Consider the following 25042-nt stretch of genomic DNA (forward strand, 5'->3'; position numbering starts at 1 on the left):
GTCGCGGGGTATGTTGGAGATGGAGGTCCGGCTATAATGACGCTCTACGGTGCGCAGAGCTTCACGGGAGATGAAGTCTCGGCTGCAATGGCTCTCAGTGCATGCCGCGATGCATGATGGGAGCTGTAGTCCCGAAAGGCCCCATTGCTCACTGTCATCTTCACCAGCCCATTCCACCGTTCCATCTTTCCAGAGGCTGGTCCATCACAGGGGCTGTCATAAATCCACTCAGTGCCTGCTTCTTGGCCAGGTGTCTGTAAGGTTGTTTTGGCAATGAGTACCCCGGTCTGATTAAATTCTTTCATGGGGTACTGTGTGCCCATAAGACTCATTTTCAAAGCCCAGGGCAGTGTCCCAGGCAGTGACATGGGACACAGGGTATGTCTGCAGTCATCCAGCGCTTGTTCTCACCACCACAGGCACACAGCCGTGGTGGGTTTGGGGTCTAGGCAGTCTGCCAGGCCTCCCCATACTTGTATTCCAGCCCTCGTGAGCAAAACCCTCCCTAAACAGATTTTTGATTTGGGCGATCAGAAACTCCTTAATTTGATATTTCTGAGCCCAAATCCCCCCTAAATAAGTGTTTCTCAGCTCCCTAAATTGGTGCTTCAGACACCAAATTATGCCTGAATGGGTGCTTGAGCCCTAAATCTCTCTAAATTGCTGTTTCTGAGCTCAAAATACCCCTAAATTGCTTTCTTTGAGACTCGGAGTTCCCTAATTTTTTTTCCGAGTCCAAAACCTCCCAAGATCAGTGTTCTGGAGCCCCAAAGCCCCTGAAATTGCACTTTTTTGGCTCCAAAGCTCCTGAAATCACCGTTATGGCCACAAAGCTGCTGAAATAGGGGTTTCTAAGCCATGAAGTTCCCAAAATCAGTGTTCCAGAGCCCTGACGCCCCTAACTCAAGCCCTGTGTCCCGTGTGCCATCAGTCCCTGGGGTTCACTCCAAGTGCTCCCAGCGCCCTCCCGGTGCTGTCTCGGTGCCCCTGGGACGCTCCAGGAGCAGGGAGGGGCCGCTGGTCACACCCATTTCCCCCCAGTCAGCCAAGGAGCCGCTCCCTGATCGGAGCCTTTTTAATTTTGTGAAAAATGCGTATTTTATGATTGGCTCTTCGCAAACATTAAATTGAATACTGTATGTATTATAGAGGGTTATTTTGTAATACTGTATTAATCCTTTTTAAGTAGTGTGTTAAATATAGTTTTAGGTTACAACATAATGTTAAAACAGAAACTCTGTGATGTAAGATCTTTTTTACTAGCTCAAGAAAAGGGATAAGATAATGAAGAAACTCTCTGCACAGAGATAACAGCGACAAGACATATAAAGAGTTACAGCCTCCTTATCAGAAAAGACAAACATTCTTCCACCTTCTCTCCGTCTTTATGGAACCACCAGGGAAGTGGTTCCATAAGGGGGAGAAGTTGACAAAAACCAGAAAAATTCTTAATTTGCAAGGAATTTATGCATCATGTATGAGATGTATTGCAACAGGCTGTTGCTTTTAAAGGTTATTCCTTTGTTTACAAAGCATGGTTTTGGCAGCTTAGTGTTCGAAAACATCTGGACGTCTGTAATTCTTTGTTTTTTATTTTCTTGTAGTGTCCTGATCCTCACTGTCCAAATTCTTATTTCTTTAATTTTATTACTATTTTTAAATAAATATTTTATTACTAACAAACTTTTAAGATTTTAAAAACCAAGTGATTGTTGTTTTTCACAAGTTTCCAGGCTGAAATCTGATTTACAGGAAATCAGTGTAAAACCGAGAAAGGAGGTGCTGGGGGGGAGGGAGGAGCCCGTGGGTGGGGAACGGGGGCGGGCAGGGTGAGATACAGCCGGGACGAGGAGGACCCGGTCCTTCGAGCCCAGCGCGGAGCTGCTTCTTCCCAGCCCTGTCCCAGGTAAGTGCTGGCCCCTTGCTCTCGTGTTTCCCCAGGGCTCGCTCCTTCTGCTCCCAAAATTGATGTTTCTCAGCCTAAAAGCTCCCGAAATCGCCGCTTTGGAGCTCCAAAGCTCCCCAAATGGGGACTACAGAGCCCCAAATCGGCTTCAATTGGGTTTTTTGAGCATAAAAGCTCTCTAAATATTTCTTGCTGATCTGAAAATATCCCCAAATCACACTCCCTGATTCCAAAGCTCCCGACACGATTTTTTCTCAGCCTTGAACTCTCCAAATCAAGGGTTCATAGGCCTATGTGTCCCTAAATTGATGTTTAAGAGCCCCAGTGCTCCCTAAATCAGTATTTCTGAACCCAAATGCCATTTCAGGTTTTAAAAACTCCCCAGGCAGGTGTTTCTGAGCCCCAATGCTCCTGCAACTCCTGTATTCTCAGCTCTGGAGTTCCCCAAATGCCTGTTTTTGAGGCCAGAAGTGCCTTGAATAGTATTGCTGAGCCCCAAAGAATCCCCAGAATTGCTGCTTTTGAGCCCGAGATCTCTGGACATGGATTTTTCTTAGCCCTAAAGTTCATTAACTTGGTGTTTCTGAGCCCTGAAACTCCTGAAGTTTTGAGTACTGCAGTTCCTTAAACCTGTGCTTCTGAGCCCAAGAGCTCCCTAAATTGGAATTTTAAGCTGAAAAGCTGCCTAGAGGGGAATTTCTCAGGCCAAAAGGCCCCTCAAATGCTGAGAGTTTTATGCCATTTATATGCTTTCCCTCCTTTCAGACCAGAGCAACATAGGAAAAGGTAGTGGGAAGAGATAGAGCAGGGTTCAATGCTGGGAAAGCACCCCTGCCATTTCCTGTCTGACATTCCCCAAATCAGTGGTTTTGAGCCCAATGCTCCCTAATTTGGTGTTTCTCAACCCCGATGCTGCCTTAAAGTTTGGGCTTGTTCAGAGCCCGAAATCTCTCAAATCAGAGTTTGGGACCCCAAAGCTCCCTAAATTACTGAGTCCCAAAGCTCCCAAACTTGCAGTTTCTTAGCCCAAATGCTCCTGAATGGGAGTTTCTGACCCCCTGAGAACCCAAAATTGCTTGTTTTGATCTCAGAAGCAGCCTACATCTTTTTTTTTTTTTTTTTTTTTCGGAGCCAACCCCATACCTAGATGGTTTGGAAGGCTGTGCCTGTGCCTGAGTGCTGGTGGGATGCAGTGGAAGGGGAGAGGCTTTGCCAGAGGAGTGTCAAGGAGGATGAGGATGGGAGGTGTGAAGAGCAGCTGGGACACCTGGAGATCCTCAGCAGGATGGGCAGAGGTTAAGTTGACTTGTGTGAGTGAGCAGTGGAGGGGTCAGAAAGGGGGGACACTGTCTTGGCAGTTCAGAAACTCCCTGACCATCAGGGGGAGTTGGCAGAAGAGCTCTGAGGGCAACCTGGAGGGCTCTCCAGGCCAGCAAGCAGGCTTCCATGGGGAATGGCAACTGGCCTGGCATTCCTGGCCAGGCAAAGCAAAGGGCTCCAGCAGCGTGGGGGATATCTGGGAAGGATGGTTCAGCAGAGCTGCCTGGTGGGTGAACAGGGGGATGCTCACCGGGACCTGGTCCTGCCCCACCAGGAAGGGCTGGGCAGGGATGTGCTCATCGGTGCCAGCCTGGGCTGTCAGAGCCAGGAAATAGCAGGCACGGGGCACCAAGGGGCAGGGAATGAGGCCAGCAGCTGAGCACGGAGCTGGGGCTCCAGAGGAGAAGACTTTGATGAGCTTGGGGTGCTGAACCAGGTGCTGGCAGCTGCGGAGGGCTCCCACCCCCACGGGCTCCTCCCTCCCCTCCAGCGCCTCCTTTCTCGGTTTGACAGGGATTTCCTGTAAATGCCTTTCAGGAAATCTGCTAGGCTTTACAGGGCGGGCGGAGCACATGAGCCAGCAGCAAAGCAAGCCAACAGCACCCGGGGCTGCGTGAGCAGGAGCACAGCCAGGGAAGGGTTGCATCCCCTCTGCCCAGCAAATTCACACCACACCTGCCCAGCCCCAGCGGGGCTGTGGCAGTCAGGAGCCACCGCCCTGCTGGGTCACTGAGGCAGCTTCAAGTGCCGGTGGGATTTCCTTAAGAATATCAGTGTCCGCAGCAACAAAACCAACAACAAAAGCTGACCCTGCCCAAACAGAAACGTCTGCAGCAGAGCAACCTGCACAATCTGCAGTCGCCCCTCTGGGCAAGGCCAGTGGAATGGCCATTGGCAGTACACAGCAGTGGCACCCCCTCCTCACAAGGCTTCCCGGGCAGTGACCGTCCCGTGGGCTGGGCACTGCTGAGGCCCCTCAGGTGTCCAGCTCTGCCAGAGAGAATTGAGTGCGGAAAGCGCGCTGCTCCCCGGGCCATCCTGGAGCCTTCACTGGGCTTTGCTGAGGTTTGAGGGAGCCCTGCTGCCCTCCAGAGCCCCCAGGGCTTTCATTGTCTTTGCCTCAGCAAAGCCCGGCTGTGCTGCAGAGGGTAGGGGACCAGTCAGGAAGGGCTGGAGGGAGACAACAAAGTTAATATTTCATAGAATTCCCATTCAAAGTCCATTATCCCTTCCTGCCCACAGTCTACAGACACTAATCCAGTTTCTAATTAATTCCTATAAAAAGAAAACATTGTAAATTCAGGCCTTACTTATTTATTTAATGTTTTTTTTTTTTTTTTTCTGATAGGAAAAATTGTTGCCGTGACTCTTGCTACACATTAACTAGTAGAAAAGTAAAAAGTAAGTGGCATATTGATTAGGCACAGCCTGGATGCCATGAATACATTATGGAAGATTGTTTGTTTCTTTGATCTTGGCTGATCAGAAAAATTTTTAGTCGGAATATATAAAGAATAATTATTTCATAGAGTGAGTATATAACTTAATAATATAAAATATAAAAATGAAAACAATAGCTTACCTTAGTACCCCATACAAAGCATAATGTGATTTCACCACCACTCATACAATCCTGGATTTAACAGAAATACTGGTATTAATGTTGTACTAGACTCAATGCATAATTTAAAATGTCAAATTTATTGGGCCTCTGTTGGCAGACTAGACTGTGTTGGTCTCTGGGCTACAAAGCTATCACTGACAATGCAGAAGAGAGAGAGTTTCTTTTTTTTTTTTTTTCCTGGCCATACTTTTTTTTCCTCCTCTCTTCTCCTCCCCCCCCTCCTTAATTTTCTTTTTCCTTTGCCTCCACTCTCCTGTGGTTTTTTCTTTTCTTTTTCTTTTCTTTTTCTTTTCTTTTTCTTTTTCTTTTTTTCTTTTTCTTTTTCTTTTTCTTTTTTCCCCTCAAAGGTTCAGCTTTGGCTCAGGATTGCAAATTTTGTCCTGCATAAAATAATTTTCCTGTCTAAAGCAGTTGTCAGGGCTCCTTCCAAATATAAAAGAGAGACAAAGAGAGAAAGAGAGAACAGTTTGTCCCTGACTGTGAGAAGTGGGGTGAGTCATCCCTGGAAGCACACCATCTTTCCTGAGTGGTGATCTGAGGTAATGTCTGTGTTCATCAGTTATCCATGGCAGAGGCACGTTCAGGACAGCTCCACGTGCACATCATCTGTTCATTATTACTGTTTGAGAAGCCATCATGCTATTGCTCTCCTTTCAGGAGAAAAAACCTCAAACTCTGAGAGTTTTATGCCATTTTTATATGCGTTCCCTCTTTTCAGACCAGAGCAAAATAGGAAAAGGAAGTGGGAGGAGATAGAGCAGGGTTCAATGCTGGGAAAGCACCCCTGGCATTTCCTGTCTGACCTTCAGTCAGCCCGGTGGGACAGCCGTGGGCCCTGGGGCTGTGACTTCTCTTTGGTCTGGGCTGGCATTTCTTTATTTCTAATCCTCAGTGGAGCTCTTTTCCTCACTCGGGTCTGTCCTCCCCTCGCACACCAGGAAACCTTTCTGGACATGCAGCAGCTTTTGGCAAGGGGTTCCTTAATTCAGTCCAGCTTGTCCTCCCTCTCTGGAACATGGCCCTAGGCAAAGCAAACAGAAATCACAAGGAGCAGACAGCACAGGGAATTGGAATGCAAGAAGGAGAGGGAGAGCAGAGCACGGCATCAAGCTGTGCCCTGAGCAGACCTTTCCTCACTCCTGAGCAGTCCCTGTTTCTGCCTTCACCTCGGCACTGCTGCTCTGATGGATGTGCTCAGAAGGGACAGGCAGCTTTGCCGGAAGGGTCAGCAGGGCCCTGCTTTCTGCAGCCAGCTGTGCAGAAGAGGATATTTAGGAAACTTCCCTGTCTGACGCTTCCCGAGGCTCTCTGGCCATCACTCTCCAGCCACCAGAGATGTTCAGTGCTGGGACCAGAGTCTCTCCACAGCAGTGGCTCTGGTGCTCCAATGGGCTCTGCTGGACTCCCCCCACTCCCACACTCAGCCCCAATGTCCTCCTGGTTCCAGCCCAGGTTTCCCAGAGCAGTCTCTCAGCTGTCTGATTCCATAGAGTCATGTGTTCCCAGTGCAGTGACACAGGAACAACCTGAGCTGTTCGCCCGACGAGACAGCCCCTCAGTTTTATCCCCTCACAGTCTGCATGCCCAAGGCTCAAGTCTGGCTCTTCATACCAGGCCCTCGGCTCCTGCTGGGTCTCTCGGTGTCCCTTCCCCAGCTGTGCCACCGCTCTTGGTGCCCTTTGTTGTGCTTTGTTGGCTGTTCACAAGCTCTTGTGTCAGGCTCCCACCTGGAGCTCAGCTTGCATCTGGCACTGCAGCTGGCCCAGCTACCTGCACCAGGTGTGTTCACAACCAGGAGGAGGGGAGAGTGGGAGTGAGGTGGTTTCAGTTCTTTGTTACTTGGCTTGCTGCTCTATTGGGAATTGCTGAGAAAGCAAAGCAATCATACCCAAGTCTGGTTTGCCCGTGGTGGCACCTGGAGAGGGATGTCCCAGGCTCTCTGTGAGCTCTTCAGTCGTATTTTTGCTCCTGTCCAGGTCAGGAGCGGGGGGAATGAGAGAAGTTTGGTGGGCATCTGGGAGCCAGCCAAGGTCACTTGTCCTTTCTCCATAGATTTCTTCATAGCTGGTGAGGATAACCTCCAGGATTTGAGTCTGAAGGAATGGAAAATGGTCCCTTCCCTTTGTGGAAAATTGTGGCTGGGGTTGAAGTGTGCAGGTTCTGCACTCTGCAAAAGCAGAAGGTCTTAATTTTGACCAAGGACGATGATGTCTGTGAGAATTCTCAGAGCTCCAGGGCAGACAAGATGGGTTAGGGACAGCTGGGAGTACAATAGATCATCTTATCAACTGTGTTATCTTCTCTAGTGCTGTGCTCACCACAGATATTTTGCCCCTCTTTTCCCTTGCATTGCAGAGTGAACCTTGAGAAGAGGACACGGGAGACAAGAAACAAGGACATGGCTGCATATCTTGGTAAGAGCTGTATTCTGTTTAGACAGTGATTGAAGAGAAAACCAGTAAATTAAAAAACCCTGAGTAGATCAGAGATTTGAGTAGTATAAAAGATATATATGTCCCCAGAAAGCTTTTCAATGCATATTTTAAATCCTTAGGGAAATATAGTGAAGCTTTTTAATTTTTCTTTTTCTTCTCATGTGAACCTAATGGCCACAAAAAAAAAGAGTTCATAGCAGCATGTCCAAGGAGGCCAAATTGAATCCATAAGGAAGTGTGGACTCATGGATCCCATTCCTCTTGTCTGTGGCCATCCTTGGGAACCATTGGGATAGGATATGTTATCCCTGAGAGAAGTGAGGCCAGTGGAGGTCTCTCCCCTGAGTACAGAACCCCTTCCAGAGCACAGCAGAAGGCCTGGCCTTTGGGGTGGGATTGGCTTGGTCAGAGGGGTGACCTTCTTTGACCAGGAACACGTCCTACTCTAGTGGGGGGTGTTGCTGAGCAGGGCTTTTAGGGTCAGGCTGAAATGAATGTGCCAAGGGACAGAGAAGGGACCTGGGAGATTGTCACTGTAACGGGCCAGGACTGGGAAATACGTGACATAGACTCTCAAGACATTTACAAAAGGCTGATTATATCTTTATTAAGAAACCCATACTTTGATACCCTAGTTTGCTACATGTGTGCTGCCCCGGGCAGATGCTGTAGGGTGACCCACGGAACTGGCGATGTCTCCGCCCCAGACCCAACGAACCGCTCCCCCAGATGGCCAGATGGATGCCCATGCCAGATGCAGTAATTATTCTTCACCAGTAACAGACAGGAGCACACTCCGTATGGTGATCCAACTCGGTTTATTGTAGGGTAAGGTTGAGGGTCCAAAAGGGTATGAGGAAGGTAGGTAGGCTGGGTGGGTGGCAAGTGAAGCAGGCGAGGAAGACAAACCACAGTCAAAGGGAACCAGGGACGGAGAGCAGGCAAAAAGCAGATGGCAGAAGGGCCACAGCACAAGAGCAGCAACCACTCCGACCACCGGCAAAATGCCTCAACAGCGGTTGGGTCCAGAATATATAAACAGGGGGAAGGTAGGAGGGGACAGGGTACAATGAACCAATGGGGATAGGTCTAGGAGGAGGAATTGAGGTGGGGTGACATACATTCAACCAATAGTAGAACAGGTGGGGCGTGACTACAACATGGGAGCCAATGGGAGAACCAGGGACACAGAACTTTCTGGACTGTGGGAATGAGCCCTGTGTGACAGGCAGGCAACTATTAACATGTGGGAGCAAGGGACCTTGGGAAATTAGCACGCTTGCTCGCCCTGAGTTAAATATAAGAATCCTCCCAAGACATCCCTGCCTTGCTGCTCTCAACCCCAGCTCCCACAGGTACAGGTGGACTTGATTGGTCCTTTAATTAAGACACCATCATAATTACCTAATTAAGAAACCATCCTTTGGTAAATAAATATCCATAACACATTCCACATGTTCACAACACCAGGTGCACAAGTTAAGAATTATTTCTCATTCTTTTCTCTGCTCTTCTCACAGCCTTTCCCAGAACAATACCTAGGAAAGTTGTCTGTTTCTCTCTGTGGCCAGAGAGCTGCTGCCACAAGAGATTCCTCTCCACTCCTAGAGTGTGAGGCAGAAGAGTCTCACCCTCTTGTGGGCAGCTGTGCTCTCATGGGACTGAGGCCCCTGTGTGATGGCTGAGTGCTGTGGCAGCTGAGGCAGCTTCCTGGCCCAGGAGAGCCTCAGTGGGCCCCAAGGGTCAGGAACCCCCCAGCACTGCTGTGGAACTCCTGGTCCACTGGACCTCTTGGCTCCTGGGCCAGCTGTGGGATGTGTTCTGCCCCGGAACCTGCTCAGGACAGTCCTAGAGTTCCTTGGGGAAAGGTCCTTGTTAAATGTCCTGTTTTTCTTTTTGTTTTTATTTTCATATGTACCTGATGTCCAGCAACTGCGGCTGTTGTCTTTGGCTTACGAATGATGTTGGACACATTTGGTAAGTGTGCTGGGTCCCATTCCTCTTGTCTGTGGCCACCCATGGGATGGGATGTGTTATCCCTGAGAGGAGTGAGGCCAGTGAAGGTCTCTCCTCTGAGCACATTGCCTGCAGATGCCCTTCCAGAGCACAGCAGAAGGCCTGGCCTTTGGGGTGGGATCGGTTTGGTCAGAGGGGTGACCTCCTTTGACCAGGAACATGTCCTACTCTAGTGGGGGGTGTTCCTTGTAATTGGTAACGATTTCAAAGGCATAGCACATCCCTTCTGGGATTTCCTTTCTTTGAGCACTAAAGGAGGAATCTCACCCTGGGCTTATCTGCAGGGACAAAAGGCAGAAGCCTTTCTGTAGGTGAGTGCCAGTCCTTGCCCACACTACCTGAAAACTAAACCCTGCCAAGCAGGAAGGAGATCCAGAGGTCTGTCGTGCATGAGGGCCCAGTGCAATCAGATTGAGCAACCCCACCTGTCCATAAATTCCCATTTCCAAAGGCCTCCAGCCAGTCCTTTGTTATGTTGCCCATCCCCATGCAGGTGCCCAGGATCCCATGGTGCAGTGATGTCCCAGCAGTGGGCTTTTCCCAGCACAGACCAAGACAGCCTGGCCTCTGCTGGATTCCACATCCTGGATTCTAAGGCCAGCTGTTGTCCTGCCCCTGCTCTTTCCAGCTGGGATGCTGGCAGAGGAATGTCATTCCCTCAAGGGACACTTGGAATTTAGTGTGGCCTGGGCTGTCCCCCATGTCAAGGCCTTTGGGCAGTGAGGAGGCTGTGGAGTTCCTTGCCGTATTCTTCACCAGCCACACAGGAGCTCCAAGCTCATGTTTAGAAGGGCTCTCAGTGGTGCCAAGACTCCTCTGAACAGGCAAATGCTCTTTGAGAAAAAGTCTCCATGTCAGGAAGGAAACGGGCTACAGTAGGGAGGCCAAGGCTTCTTCCAAGGCCAAGGCTTTTCCTGTTGGAAAAGGATTTGAAAGCCAGGGTAGTGGTATGTGGTGCCCACAGGTGCATCATCCTGTGAGTTCCACATCTCTGTTTTCAGGGATGAGTGAATTCTTTTCCAAGGTTGCTTAATTAGAAAGGATGATATAAAGAAAAAGTGGTGTGGACCATATGAATTGGTAAATAGGCAGGACATGAGGGAACTAAGTCTGAGCTTTTTGTTTGTCCTCTGAAAAAAGACATAAAAAGAATCCATTTCCGGATTGCACCTTGAGCACAGTGTTTAATTCCTCTGAAGTGATTAGTTCTCTACACAGAGGAAGACAAAAACTACCTGCAGAAAGATCTAAGAAGAGACCCTCAAGAGGAGACTTGAAAAAAGAGGATAGGAGCATCCTCAGACAGAATGGGTGGTCTCCAGCTCAAGGGAGAAATGTCAGTTTCCCAGTGACACCAAACTTTTTCTGCAGGGAGGAAGGAGAAGACCAATAAAGCCCTGGAATCCAAGATGCAAAAGGCCTTCCAGAACTTCAAGAATAAAATGAAAGCTCTGCAGGAAGATTTCAAAAAATTACAGTCCAGACAGAGTGAGGTTCAGCACCTCAGAGCAGAGCTGAAGAAGAACAAAGGTGAGCAGGGCCATTGGCAGGCAGACCTTCCTCCATCTGAAGGCAGCAGCTGCTCTGCATGCCAACACTCTGTGAGCTCCTCCTGCTCAGGTCCTCAGAGGGCATGGGGAGAGACAGTCCTTCCATGGGGAACAGTTTCTGTGATCCATGGCACTGAAGCACCTCCATGCTGAAGTGTTCTCTGCAGGTGCAGGTGGTCAAAGTGCCTCTTCTGTCCCTCACCTTTGCAGAGGGCGTGTGCTGGAAGTCCTCTCATTGCCTGATACTTGCTAGGGGTCCCCCCCTGAAGTCCTGTCTCCCTCTCTCTCCCTTACCCACTGCCCTTCTCCTGCTGCCCCACTGCTGGTCCCAGGCTGAGGCACATGTGAGCTCAGCCTTGTTTCTCTATTGATGATCAGCAGGGAGAGGAGCTTCTCTGAGCAGAGCCTGGATGTGTCTGTGAGTGCAGGGCCTGTGGAGAGCAGCTCTGCCTGCAGGAGCTGGTGCTGGGAAGGGGAAGGGTCAGCTGGGGCACAGACTCCAGTGAGGGCCTGGCTGGCCCCAGACCGTGCCCCTGGGCCTGGCTCAGGCGGGACACAAAGTGTGTTGGGAACAGCCTGTTGTCCCCAGGGCAGGGACAGCTGAGGAACGATCGGCCTTCCCTGACCGTGGGTCCTGTTTGTGCTCCAGCTGCAGCCAGCAAAGCCACGGCAAGGAGCAGGCCAGAAGAGTCCGGGGAAACTCCTGCAATTCCTGCTGGCTCAAGCCACTGTGGGCTTGGGATGAAGCGTGTGGCCCACTTTTCAAAGCAGGGGATCTAGTTATTGGGCTACAGAAAGCACAAATGGGAGCTTGGAAAGGAATGGAAATTTGTTCTGAGTTTCTTGTCCCCTCCCTGCTAAAAGCGTGAGGACAAAGGGAAAACCATTTCCAGATTGTGCCTTTGTGGCCAAATGGAATTCCTGTGAGGTGAGGATTTCTGAGTGGGAATGAGGAAGGAAAAACCACCCACAGGAGAGCCCTGAGGAGAGACCAACTGTCTGGGAGGTTAAATCAGAGCCCTTGGTCATGCTTGTGTCAGATAGCTGGTCTTCTGCTCAAGGAGGAAACATCAGTGACCCAGTGAAATCCTCCTTTTTTCACAGGAAATAAAGAGGAGGAAATTGCATGGGCCCTGGAATCTAAGTTGAGGAAGAACCTCTGGCAGCTCTCCCCAGGGATTCAAACTCTGGAAGAAGATCTACAGGAATGGCCGAAGGCCACAAAGCGTGACCTTCAGCTTCTCAGAGCAGAACTGGAGAAAAAGCCAGGTGAGCAGGGCCATTGGCAGGCAGACCATCCTCCATCTGAAGGCAGCAGCTGCTCTGCATGCCAACACCCTGTGAGCTCCTCCTGCTCAGGTCCTCAGAGGGCATGGGGAGGGACAGTCCTTCCATGGGGAACAGTTTCTGTGATCCATGACACTGAAGCACCTCCATGCTGAAGTGTTCTCTGCAGGTGCAGGTGGTCAAAGTGCCTCTTCTGCCCCTCACCTTTGCAGAGGGCGTGTGCTGGAAGTCCTCTCATTGCCTGATACTTGCTAGGGGTCCCCCCCTGAAGTCCTGTCTCCCTCTCTCTCCCTTACCCACTGCCCTTCTCCTGCTGCCCCACTGCTGGTCCCAGGCTGAGGCACATGTGAGCTCAGCCTTGTTTCCCTATTGATGATCAGCAGGGAGAGGAGCTTCTCTGAGCAGAGCCTGGATGTGTCTGTGAGTGCAGGGCCTGTGGAGAGCAGCTCTGCCTGCAGGAGCTGGTGCTGGGAAGGGGAAGGGTCAGCTGGGGCACAGACTCCAGTGAGGGCCTGGCTGGCCCCAGACCGTGCCCCTGGGCCTGGCTCAGGCGGGACACAAAGTGTGTTGGGAACAGCCTGTTGTCCCCAGGGCAGGGACAGCTGAGGAACGATCGGCCTTCCCTGACCGTGGGTCCTGTTTGTGCTCCAGCTGCAGCCAGCAAAGCCACGGCAAGGAGCAGGCCAGAAGAGTCCGGGGAAACTCCTGCAATTCCTGCTGGCTCAAGCCACTGTGGGCTTGGGATGAAGCGTGTGGCCCACTTTTCAAAGCAGGGGATCTAGTTATTGGGCTACAGAAAGCACAAATGGGAGCTTGGAAAGGAATGGAAATTTGTTCTGAGTTTCTTGTCCCCTCCCTGCTAAAAGCGTGAGGACAAAGGGAAAACCATTTCCAGATTGTGTCTTTGTGGCCAAATGGAATTCCTGTGAGGTGAGGATTTCTAAGCGGGAATGAGAAAGGAAAATCCACCCACAGGAGAGCCCTGAGAAGAGGCCCTCTGTCTGGGAGGTTAAATCAGAGCCCTTGGTCATGCTTGTGTCAGATAGCTGGTCTTCTGCTCAAGGAGGAAAAATCAGTGACCCAGTGAAATCCTTCTTTTTTCACAGGAAATAAAGAGGAGGAAATTGCATGGGCCCTGGAATCCAAGTTGAAGAATATCTGCCGGCAGGTCTCCCAAAGAATTCACACTCTGGAAGGAGATCTACAGGAATGTCTGGAGACCACAAAGCGTGACCTTCAGCTTCTCAGAGCAGAACTGGAGAAAAAGCCAGGTGAGCAGGGCCATTGGCAGGCAGACCTTCCTCCATCTGAAGGCAGCAGCTGCTCTGCATGCCAACACCCTGTGAGCTCCTCCTGCTCAGGTCCTCAGAGGGCATGGGGAGGGACAGTCCTTCCATGGGGAACAGTTTCTGTGATCCATGGCACTGAAGCACCTCCATGCTGGAGTGTTCTCTGCAGGTTCAGGTGGTCAAAGTGCCTCTTCTGCCCCTCACCTTTGCAGAGGGCGTGTGCTGGAAGTCCTCTCATTGCCTGATACTTGCTAGGGGTCCCCCCCTGAAGTCCTGTCTCCCTCTCTCTCCCTTACCCACTGCCCTTCTCCTGCTGCCCCACTGCTGGTCCCAGGCTGAGGCACATGTGAGCTCAGCCTTGTTTCCCTATTGATGATCAGCAGGGAGAGGAGCTTCTCTGAGCAGAGCCTGGATGTGTCTGTGAGTGCAGGGCCTGTGGAGAGCAGCTCTGCCTGCAGGAGCTGGTGCTGGGAAGGGGAAGGGTCAGCTGGGGCACAGACTCCAGTGAGGGCCTGGCTGGCCCCAGACCGTGCCCCTGGGCCTGGCTCAGGCGGGACACAAAGTGTGTTGGGAACAGCCTGTTGTCCCCAGGGCAGGGACAGCTGAGGAACGATCGGCCTTCCCTGACCGTGGGTCCTGTTTGTGCTCCAGCTGCAGCCAGCAAAGCCACGGCAAGGAGCAGGCCAGAAGAGTCCGGGGAAACTCCTGCAATTCCTGCTGGCTCAAGCCACTGTGGGCTTGGGATGAAGCGTGTGGCCCACTTTTCAAAGCAGGGGATCTAGTTATTGGGCTACAGAAAGCACAAATGGGAGCTTGGAAAGGAATGGAAATTTGTTCTGAGTTTCTTGTCCCCTCCCTGCTAAAGCGTGAGGACAAAGGGAAAACCATTTCCAGATTGTGCCTTTGTGGCCAAATGGAATTCCTGTGAGGTGAGGATTTCTGAGTGGGAATGAGGAAGGAAAAAACCACCCACAGGAGGGCCCTGAGGAGAGACCCTCTGTCTGGGAGGTTAAATCAGAGCCCTTGGTCATGCTTGTGTCAGCTGGTCTTCTGCTCAAGGAGGAAACATCAGTGACCCAGTGAAATCCTTCTTTTTTCACAGGAAAAAAAGAGGAGGAAATTGCATGGGCCCTGGAATCTAAGTTGAGGAAGAACATCTGGCAGCTCTCCCCAGGGATTCAAACTCTGGAAGAAGATCTACAGGTATGGCCGAAGGCCACAAAGCTTGACCTTCAGCTTCTCAGAGCAGAGCTGAAGAAGAACAAAGGTGAGCAGGGCCATTGGCAGGCAGACCTTCCTCCATCTGAAGGCAGCAGCTGCTCTGCATGCCAACACCCTGTGAGCTCCTCCTGCTCAGGTCCTCAGAGGGCATGGGGAGGGACAGTCCTTCCATGGGGAACAGTTTCTGTGATCCATGGCACTGAAGCACCTCCATGCTGAAGTGTTCTCTGCAGGTGCAGGTGGTCAAAGTGCCTCTTCTGCCCCTCACCTTTGCAGAGGGCGTGTGCTGGAAGTCCTCTCATTGCCTGATACTTGCTAGGGGTCCCCCCCTGAAGTCCTGTCTCCCTCTCTCTCCCTTACCCACTGCCCTTCTCCTGCTGCCCCACTGCTGGTCCCAGGCTGAGGCACATGTGAGCTCAGCCTTGTTTCCCTATTGATGATCAGCAGGGAGAGGAGCTTCTCTGAGCAGAGCCTGGATGTGTCTGTGAGTGCAGGGCCTGTGGAGAGCAGCTCTGCCTGCAGGAGCTGGTGCTGGGAAGGGGAAGGGTCAGCTGGGGCACAGACTCCAGTGAGGGCCTGGCTGGCCCCAGACCGTGCCCCTGGGCCTGGCTCAGGCGGGACACAAAGTGTGTTGGGAACAGCCTGTTGTCCCCAGGGCAGGGACAGCTGAGGAACGATCGGCCTTCCCTGACCGTGGGTCCTGTTTGTGCTCCAGCTGCAGCCAGCAAAGCCACGGCAAGGAGCAGGCCAGAAGAGTCCGGGGAAACTCCTGCAATTCCTGCTGGCTCAAGCCACTGTGGGCTTGGGATGAAGCATGTGGCCCACTTTTCAAAGCAGGGGATCTAGTTATTGGGCTACAGAAAGCACAAATGGGAGCTTGGAAAGGAATGGAAATTTGTTCTGAGTTTCTTGTCCCCTCCCTGCTAAAAGCGTGAGGACAAAGGGAAAACCATTTCCAGATTGTGTCTTTGTGGCCAAATGGAATTCCTGTGAGGTGAGGATTTCTAAGCGGGAATGAGGAAGGAAAATCCACCCACAGGAGAGCCCTGAGAAGAGGCCCTCTGTCTGGGAGGTTAAATCAGAGCCCTTGGTCATGCTTGTGTCAGATAGCTGGTCTTCTGCTCAAGGAGGAAACATCAGTGACCCAGTGACATCCTTCTTTTTTCATAGGAAACACTGGAGGAAAGTTCAATGGCTCTGGTATGTCATATTGAGACAGCAGTTCAGCAGCTCTACCCTAGAATTCAAACTCCGGAATGAGTTACAGGAGGGACCTCTAATAGAGGGTAGACATGCTTAAAGGAATAAAGTAGGAATTTATTAAAAGGCCTTTGAAGGATACATATTGGGCAGTAAAAGAGCCTGACCATGGCTACACTCAAGATTGGACCCAAGGTGGACACATGATAGATGACTGGTCCTACATCTTTACACTTTTATAAGTTTTTGTCCATTTCCATTTTGCGGTTAATTGTCCAATTGCAACTTCAGGTTATAAAGTACCATTCTCCCAGTCTGGTCTCCTCGATTTTCTGTTGTTTACACATTTTGGGCCTGAAGCTGCAGCAGTGTCCTTGGTTCTCAGGCTGGAAAAGGATTGTTTTGTCTGACTACACTGTGAAGAGAACTTGCTAACACTCTGTATGAGGTTCAGAGTTACATGCTATTGCAGTATAGAATCTGGAAAATATAAAAACTAACATTTAAGGTAGTATTTCCTTCCTTTAGAGGCTTGACAAGGCCTTTTGTTGAGTCTCTATTCTAAATATCTAATAATAATATGCATTTAATACCAGATAAGTGTCTAATAATGGTAAATAACAACAGTAAGCATCTAACAACAGTAAATATCTAATACCGGATAAATATCTAATAACAGTAAATAACTAACCATAGTAAATATCTAATAATCGCTAAATATCTAATAATAATATTAATAAGCAGTAATAATCATCTCACAGTAGTAATGTTTTGCACAGTCGTATATCATGCAAAGAAGAATAAGGATTATTATGAACAGTCACAGAAGAGAAATAATTTAAAACATGTTTTTGTCTGCATCTGTCTTTGTTTTTACAGTTGTTTCAGGAGCAGAAGCTTTCTCAGCTCTGGAGTAGTGAACCCAGGGTCCTTTGCCATCAACTTTGACTGCGGTGAGGGTGGTCAGCAGAACTTGGAATGGTCCTCTCCACTTGATTTGTAGAGGATCACTGTCCCACCACTTAACACAGACCCAATCTCCAGGTTGGAAAGGATGTGCAGAAGTGTCCAGTCCTATAGATCTGGATAGCACAATGTAATTCTGGAGCTTCTGCAAAGAGGAACCTAAAGCTATTAGATATTTCTGCAAATCAAGTTTCTCCTTCATGTGAATTTCATCTGGAACATGTCAAATCTGATATGGCTGCCATACAGTATTTCATAGGGACTGATATTATCCCTTCTTCTTGGTTGTATGCGGATTCTCAGTAAAGCTATAGGCAAGGCCTGAACCCATGTCATGGATGTTTCCTGACAAATTTTGCTAATTTGTGTTTTGAGTGTATGCAGATCTCAAGAAATTCCCAAAATCTGGCTAACTTCCTTAACAACTGTTGCAACAAAGTGTGGTCCCCTATCTGATGACATCCCCAAAGGAACCCTGAACCTTGGAATTATATGATTGAACAAAACTTTCACCACTTTCTTGGCTGTGTTATTGCGACAGGGGTAAGCTACTGGCCATCCACTGAAGGTGTCAGCTAACACCAGTATGGACCGGTATCCCTCCTTGCATGGGAACTCTGCAAAGTCTATCTGTCAGTAATCTTCAGGTGAAACATAAACTTTAAGGGATTTAGAGATTTTAGAGGAGCTAAGATTTTAGTTAGAGATAAGCCTTACTAGAGTTAATTAAAATAAATGAGTAGGCCTTGATGAAGTTAAGAGTTAGTAGTTAACTAATAATTGATTGCTTGTCAACACAATGTTTAGTTAGCTGGGTTTATAATGAAGAATATAGAAACTGACAAATAGCTTTTAGGAACATAAGACAAATGTGGACCTCCTCTGCTCTAGAACCAATTGAAGACAGGAAGTGGGAGTCCTACCAAGAGTTCATTTGTCATATTTGCACTGAAAAGGTAGAGTGGTCAGAATGAGGAAGACTTCATTTACTTCCTCATTTTGGGACCCCTCCCCATGAAAGGGACCACCAACCCATTTGAAAGAACAAACTACACATGCTTAATAGCTTTTGAAATTATTAGCATATCAAGCGAGGATGGGATGTACCAAAATTATGAATATGCATTTGTATTTTGGGTATTCAATACTAGTATGGATAAAAGGAGTCTGTAATCACCTGAAAGGCTCAGTGTGTATTTGGGAGCTATCCCGCACACTGCCCAGCATTGCAATAAACATACACTTTCTGACTTTAAATTGTTAGAGAGTTTTTGTCCGTCACAGTTGGATATCGGTTCTTGATCAGTATCTATATTTCTTTAATAAATCACAGGAAGATACCCTGCTTTTGTTACTCTTAACATAAGTCTTTTCCTTGTGTCAGGGTTGTTCTTACAACAGACTTCACATTTGCTCATTACTGATTGTGCAATGTCAGTCATTCCCTTTCCTATTACCTTTTTAGGTGTTTTAGAAGATTTTCAACTGCAAAATGTGTATTTTCATGTTCCCTCTGGGCTAGCTCCCGAAGGATCAGGGGTGAGACTACAACCTGATTTGCTGGTGTGACAGCCCATCTACTTTCTGTGATCTCAGCCTTAAGAAACTTAATTAGTTTGTAGTCTGCCTGGTCATATTTTGGAGTGAACTCTGACAAATCAACCTCTTTTTGTGGAATTACTGCATGTCTCAGATTGAGAAGCAAGATGTTTTCTATTGCCATCTGTGCAGCAGTTGTCTTCTGTTAAGTGAGCAGTTTTCCTTATCTCTGTCACAACCAATCCTCTCTCAGGGGAGACATCTGCTGTTAATGGGTTATTGAATGTCACTGCATGACTGATAAGAACTATGACATCCCATTGTGAGATGTTCCGCCCACAGGGAGGAGCCAAGCATTCCTTACTGGATATAATCTGGGTTTTGGGGACATCAGAGTCAGCCTTCTCACAGGTTTCCACGAGGAACAGCTGGGGTTTTCCAGTGGACCTTCAGAGGAAGACTACACCCTTCAACAGGATCACTGCTCCAAGAGAACCACATCTGCCACTCCAGGAGGACTGCAGCCACTCCAATTTGGACTGCTACCAACACGCTGGCCAAAGGGGTGTCAAGTTGTATTCTGACTCTGTCAGTGTTTTTTCTTTAGGATTATTGCATATATTTTGTTTATTTTCCCTTTTCCTAATAAATTGTATTTCTGACTTGGAGTCTCTCACTGGTTTTGCTTTCAAACCAGAACACTGCAAGAATCCCTTTTTCTGCAATCCCTCTTGCTGCTTTACCAGCAAAGTGATTTCCCAGTTCTGGAGTGGTTTTCCCTTTTTGGTGACCTCTACAATGCATGATAGCTACTTCTGTGGGTTTTTAATGCTCTCTAAGAGGGCAAGTATTTGTTCAGCATGTTTGATTTGATTACCTTGGGCGTTCAGAAGTCCTCTCTACTTCCAGATGGCTCCATGGGCATGGACAACACAAAATGCATATTTAGAGTCAGTCCATATATTTACTTTCTTCCCTTTGCTCAGGTCTAGGGCTCTCGTCAGTGCAATCAGCTCAGCTTTCTGTGATGATACATCTGCTGGCAGCACCTTTGCCTTGATCACCTTGTCCGGTGTAGTCACTTCATAGCCTATCATCCTTTTGCCATTTTTCATGAAACTGCTCCCATCTGTAAAAAGTTCCCAATCTGCATTCTCCAGGGGCATGTCTCTCAGGTCTGGTCAGGTGGAATAGACTTCTTTGATAGTCTGTAAACAGTCACGTTCAGGCTCACCATCAATTAAGATGGAGGACAAAAACATGGCAGGGTTAACAACAGAAGTGGTTTTCAAGGAAACATCATCCTGCTCTAATAACAGTGCTTGATATTTAAGCATCTGATTACCAGATAACCAACATTCCCCCTTTTGTTTGAGTACAGCTGCTACTGCATGGGGTATATACACTACAAGGTGTTGCCCCAGGGTGTGTTTTTGGGCCTCCTGGATCAAGATGACAGTGGCCACCACAGCCTTGAGGCACCCTGGCCAGCCTTGGCAACATTGTCTATCTGTTTAGAAAAATATGCTACAGCCCTTTGTTGGTTCCTGAGGCGCTGTGCTGGTCCCTCCAAAGCCACATTCAATCTCTTGTGTGTGAAAAGTTCAAAAGGTTTAGTTAAGTCTGGCATTTCCAGTGCTGGAGCTGATATCAGAGAGTGTTTCAGCTGTTTAATCACTCCTCTGGTGTTTTCAGTCCATATAATAATTCCTTTTTCAGCTGCTTTTAATGCTCCATATAGAGGTTTCACCAGCAGTCCATAATTATCTATTCATAAATGACACCAACCTACCATTACCAGGAAAGCTTGCATATCTCTCACAGTGTGGGGCTCTGGAAGACAGCAGATGGCTTCTTTCCATTCTTTGTTGAGCTATCAGTGTCCACGGAAGATCTCAAGCCCCAAGTAAACTACTGCTTCCTTAGCAATCTGTGGTTTGTCTCTAGAAACTCTGCACCCATTCGGTCCCAAAAAGTTTAATAGACTTACGGTCAGTCATATACAGTAATCTCTGGCTCTGGCTGCAATCAAGATGTCATCCACATACTGAAGAACAACTCCTTCTGACTCCTGTCTTTTCCTGTCCTCTAATTCCTTTGCTAACTGGTTCCCAAATATTGTAGGGCTGTTTTTGAACCCTTGTGGTAAAACTGCCCATGTAAGTTAACTCTTTCTTTCTGTCTTGGGATTTTCCTGTTGAGAGTTTCTTGCAGGACAATGGACATATGGAACATGTGCACAATCCAGCCTTTATCGAGTCTGAGTAAGAAGGTCACAATGTCCCTGATACACAATAACAGGAAGAACCTATTCAGAAGAAAAACAAGTCCAAGATGTGGGACAAGATAAGAAGACGGAGCAAAAAACCACAGTGGAGTGCATGAAGGCAGAAAACTAACCAATTAGCTGGCAGCTTGAGACACGTGCACAGTCAGGCATAACCAATCATGTATTAGTTTAAGACGTGTGAACAGTAGAACACAGTATAAATATAGCTTATTTTTTGCAATAAATCACTTGATTATATTGATCATGGTGTGATGTTCCATTGCTGATCCTCCGCATTTTTTGGCACCTGCACAGGGACCCAAAGACAGCTATTTCACTGCTATGCAGAGGTTCAGCAACAGACTTTTTCACTGCCCCAGTGAGAGGAAAGAGGTTGGCGTTCCAAATAAAGACAAATTGTTGAAGACTAATTGATCTCGCCCTGATCAGGTGAGCAGCCGGGGAGGAGATGGGCATGGAGCATGAGAGAGATGAGGTCCAGAAACTCCTCCAACATATCCTTTCTAAGAGAGGGCAGAAATACAAGGCTTCCACTCTGAAAGGACTTATTTACTGGGCATGGGAATGAAACCTCATACCAGGAGCGCAGGTCGCTTTTGAGGTGGCTACGTGGGAGGCTGTGGACTGCATGATATGGGACTGTATCACCTCGGGAGGAGGTGAGGCTAAAGAGGCCTTTAAATATGCTACCCTGTGGAAAAACATCGTAGAGGTATTAAGGGCAGTTAAAGCTGAAAAGCAAGCCACTGAGGCAGCTTATGCTTCTTTTGCTCTGATCATCAAGCCTAAACCACAGGCATTTCCTACTAGCAAGTTATTTTTAACTACATTAGATGTACCTTCATGCAGCCTGCAACCCTCTAACCCAGTTCCAGTAATGAAAGAGAAACCCAAACCCTCCGACCAGAAACAGAGTGATGAAGCTACCTCCCTTGGAGGTTTGAACTGCCGACCCGGGAATAAAGGTATTCAGGAAAAGAAGGCAGCTATTCTTGAAGTGTTAGAAGTAGCACACTCAGTATCTGAAGATGAGGCTGAAGAAGAAAAGACAGATTCAGGATCTGCCTTGGTAGAGGAGGACTTAAAAGCTTTGGTAGACAATTTGCAAAAGTGAGTAATTCAACAGAGTGATCGAGTCACTCCCCACAGGGACTATAGTTTTTAAAGGAGGGAACTGCCGGCTATCTTAAGCTCCAAACGGGCTCTCGACGAACAGAGTGGGAGGTGGATACCCCGCTTGACCACAGAATATTTGGAGATAGAGCTAGACCCTGATATAGAAATGACACAAAAGAGGAAGTGTAGAGGAGTCATAACTGAAGCAATAATAGAAGAGTCTTTTCCCTCTAGTACTATAGAAGCCTTGCCTGTGGTAGCCCAAGCCACAGGGCAAGGATGGGAGCCATTTGATTAGAAGATATTAGAAAAGCTGAAAAGCGCTGTCACACATTATGGCTTGAAGTCTCAATTAGCACAGTCATTATTGCAATACATCTTTACAGCAGATACTTTAATTCCAGGTGATGTTCAAACCTTGGTTAGATTAATCATGCCCCCTCACCAGCAGATTCAGTTTTATAAATAGTGGAAAGGGGCATGTAAAAGAGAGGAAGCAAGATTTCGGGCTCAAGGGGACCTGTTGTTTGGAACCACAGCACAACAATTATTAGAAGGTCCCTGGTCCACAGCAACCGCCCAAGCCCAAAGTATCAATGAAGTTTTGCATCTAAGCCAAAAACTTGCATACAACTCAATCCTTGTATTGCTTGATCGGCTGCATACTCAAGCTTTTACACAGATACATCAAGAGGAAATGAGGACTTTGATAAATTCATTGACCACTTGCACAGAGCCATCTATGTTCACCCTGACCTGGATCCGGATACAAAGCAGAAGATGTTTAAGATGCTTGCCTTTGACAATGCTGATGACAAGAGTCGGCAGATTTTAGGCACGTTGCAAAAGGGAGCAGAAGTTGTTGACGTGCTAGAATTAATGACCAGAACCACAGAGAGACAGAAGGCTGCCTATGTAACTGCTGCAGTACAAGGTGCTGTAAAACCACTACTTTCAAAATTAGAGAAGAAGACGGAAGGGAAGAATACTAAGTGTTTTGGATGCGGAAAGGTCAGACATATACGGAGTCAATGTTGATCTGCACCAATGAAGAAATTTTGCTCTATTTTGCAAGAGAGATAATCACAACACGAGAGAGTGCAGGTTCCAGGGAAACGGACCATGGAGTGCGACCCCACGCATGAAGACACAAGGTCGGGAAGCTGTATGGGTAGCTCAACCCCCGCTGGAGGACTTTACTCACTCCAATCAGCAACTCCTGGAAGCACTGGAATGGACGTGGAAACCACAGTAGACCTTACCATCACTGACTCTGCAGTACATCTGGTGGAGACTAATGGAAAGGGACCTTTTGGGGGGTGGGCTTAGTGCTTTCCTGTTAAGGAGATCATCTGCTAGCAAAAGAGGATTGGATGTAATTCCCGGAGTTATTGATGCAGACAATCAAGGGGTTATCAAAATTATGGTTAGGACATTTTTCCCTCCTGTATCTATCCCTAAAGGATCACAAATTGCTCAGCTTGTTCCTTTTAAGTCTTGTGTCCCCTGCACAGGATTAAAGGAGTGGGGAACGGGTGTTTTTGTTCCACAGGTAGCCCAGAAGTGTATTGGGCCGTGGACATTACAAGAGGTAAATTGGATAAACAGGTAACCTTGACTCATCCCAATGGTAATTCTATCACTAAGAGGCTCAAAATTGATACCGGAGCAGATGTAACAATCATTTCAAGCACTAAATGGCCCAGGAATTGGCCAGTAGTCAATCCTGTTTTGGGAATTGCAGGGATTGGTGGAACCCAAGCAATTCAGTTAATTAGGGAGATAATTACTTTGTTTTCCCAGATGGAGTGAGCGTAACAACAAGACCCTATGTCATGCAGACTCCCAGTAATTTGTTAGGTTTAATTGGGAGAGATTTGTTAAGTCAACTAAAGGCCACAATTGTTACACAGCGTTTTTAGCAGCGGCCACTGCGGGGCAGCCAATCCTGAAAATGAGCTGGACCACAGATACACCCATATGGATTGGCCACTGCCAAAGGAAAAGCTGCTCAAGGTTCAAAAATTGGTTAAAGAACAACTTGAGGCTGGTCATGTAGTACCATCAACTAGCCCATGGAACATGCCTATTTTTACAATTCCAAAAAAGAGTGGGGAATGGAGGTTGTTGCATGATCTTAGGACAATCAATGCAGTAATGCAGAGTATGGGAGCATTACAACCCGGACTCCCATCCCCTGCTATGTTACCTGAGTCTTGGGATCTACTGATTATTGACCTCAAAGACTGTTTTTTCACTATTCCCCTCCACCCTGAGGATACCAGTCATTTTGCCTTCTCAGTCCCCTCCATCAACAAGGCAGAACCCTACCAGAGATATGAATGGGTAGTTTTGCCCCAAGGGATGCATAACTCGCCCACTATATGCCAGATTTACATAGCCTGGGCATTAGAGCCAGTCCGTAAACAATTTCCTAACTGTATCATATATCATTACATGGATGATATCTTGGTGGCAGCACAGGAATTGGTCACTGAAAATGTATTAACAAGCATGATAACTATTCTAGAGCAAAGAGGGTTGAGAATTTCCCCTAAAAAGGTACAGCATTCAGCTCCATGGAAGTCTCTTGGGTGGCACATTGATCAAGCTGTAGTGAAACTTCAGAAGATTACCATTGCTACAGAGATAAAAACTGTGCATGATGTTAAAAAATTAGTAGGAGATATACAATGGATTAGAACTATTTGTGGAATAACTAACAAAGAATTTGAACCGTTAATACAGCTGCTAGGTACCTCATCCCGGGCAGACAAGTTCCGATCACTGGATAGAATGCAGCAACAGGTCTTGGAACACATAGCCTCAAAGGTTGCCACAGCGCATGCATATCGCATGATCGAAGGTGTCCCAATTCAACTGATGATCATCAACTATAGCAAGGAAGGTGACCAACACGCCAAGCTTCCTTTCACATTAATTTGTCAATGGACAGAGACTCGGGCTAATCCTTTAACAATCCTGAAGTGGGTATTTTTACCTGTGCGACAGCCTAGAACCACTACTACTCACCTAGAACTATTTACTCAATTAATCATGAAAGGCAGAGGGAGGATACTAGAAATCTGGGGACAGGAACCATACGCAATGGCAGTACCATTAGCCAATTGGTATTTGGAATGAGGAATTAGGCAAATAGCTCCTTACAAATAGCTCTTACTGATTACAGTGGAAGAGTTCACAATACCTATCCGGATTAACGATATTTACCAATGCGGGCAAACGGTCTAAAAGGGCTGCTTGTATATGGCAGCAAAAGGGT

The 25042-nt window shown here is 47.9% G+C and overlaps 1 long non-coding RNA gene and 1 pseudogene across 2 annotated transcripts; both read left to right on the forward strand.

The window, feature by feature from the left end:
- Window positions 1-25042, forward strand: part of LOC137486474 (zinc finger protein 271-like) — a 146418-nt pseudogene that overhangs the window by 46003 nt on the left and 75373 nt on the right.
- On the forward strand, window positions 10822-15824 carry LOC137486478 (uncharacterized). 2 transcript variants are annotated; one of them, XR_011005744.1, is made up of 3 exons: window positions 10824-12120; window positions 13245-15278; window positions 15731-15824. It is a non-coding gene; the product is annotated as an uncharacterized lncRNA (long non-coding RNA). The 2 variants fall into 2 exon arrangements; XR_011005743.1 differs by lacking the exon at window positions 15731-15824 and having other exon boundaries at window positions 10822-12120; window positions 13245-14928.

The sequence above is a fragment of the Anomalospiza imberbis genome, chromosome 22 (genome assembly GCF_031753505.1).
Source record: "Anomalospiza imberbis isolate Cuckoo-Finch-1a 21T00152 chromosome 22, ASM3175350v1, whole genome shotgun sequence".
Taxonomy (NCBI): domain Eukaryota; kingdom Metazoa; phylum Chordata; class Aves; order Passeriformes; family Viduidae; genus Anomalospiza; species Anomalospiza imberbis.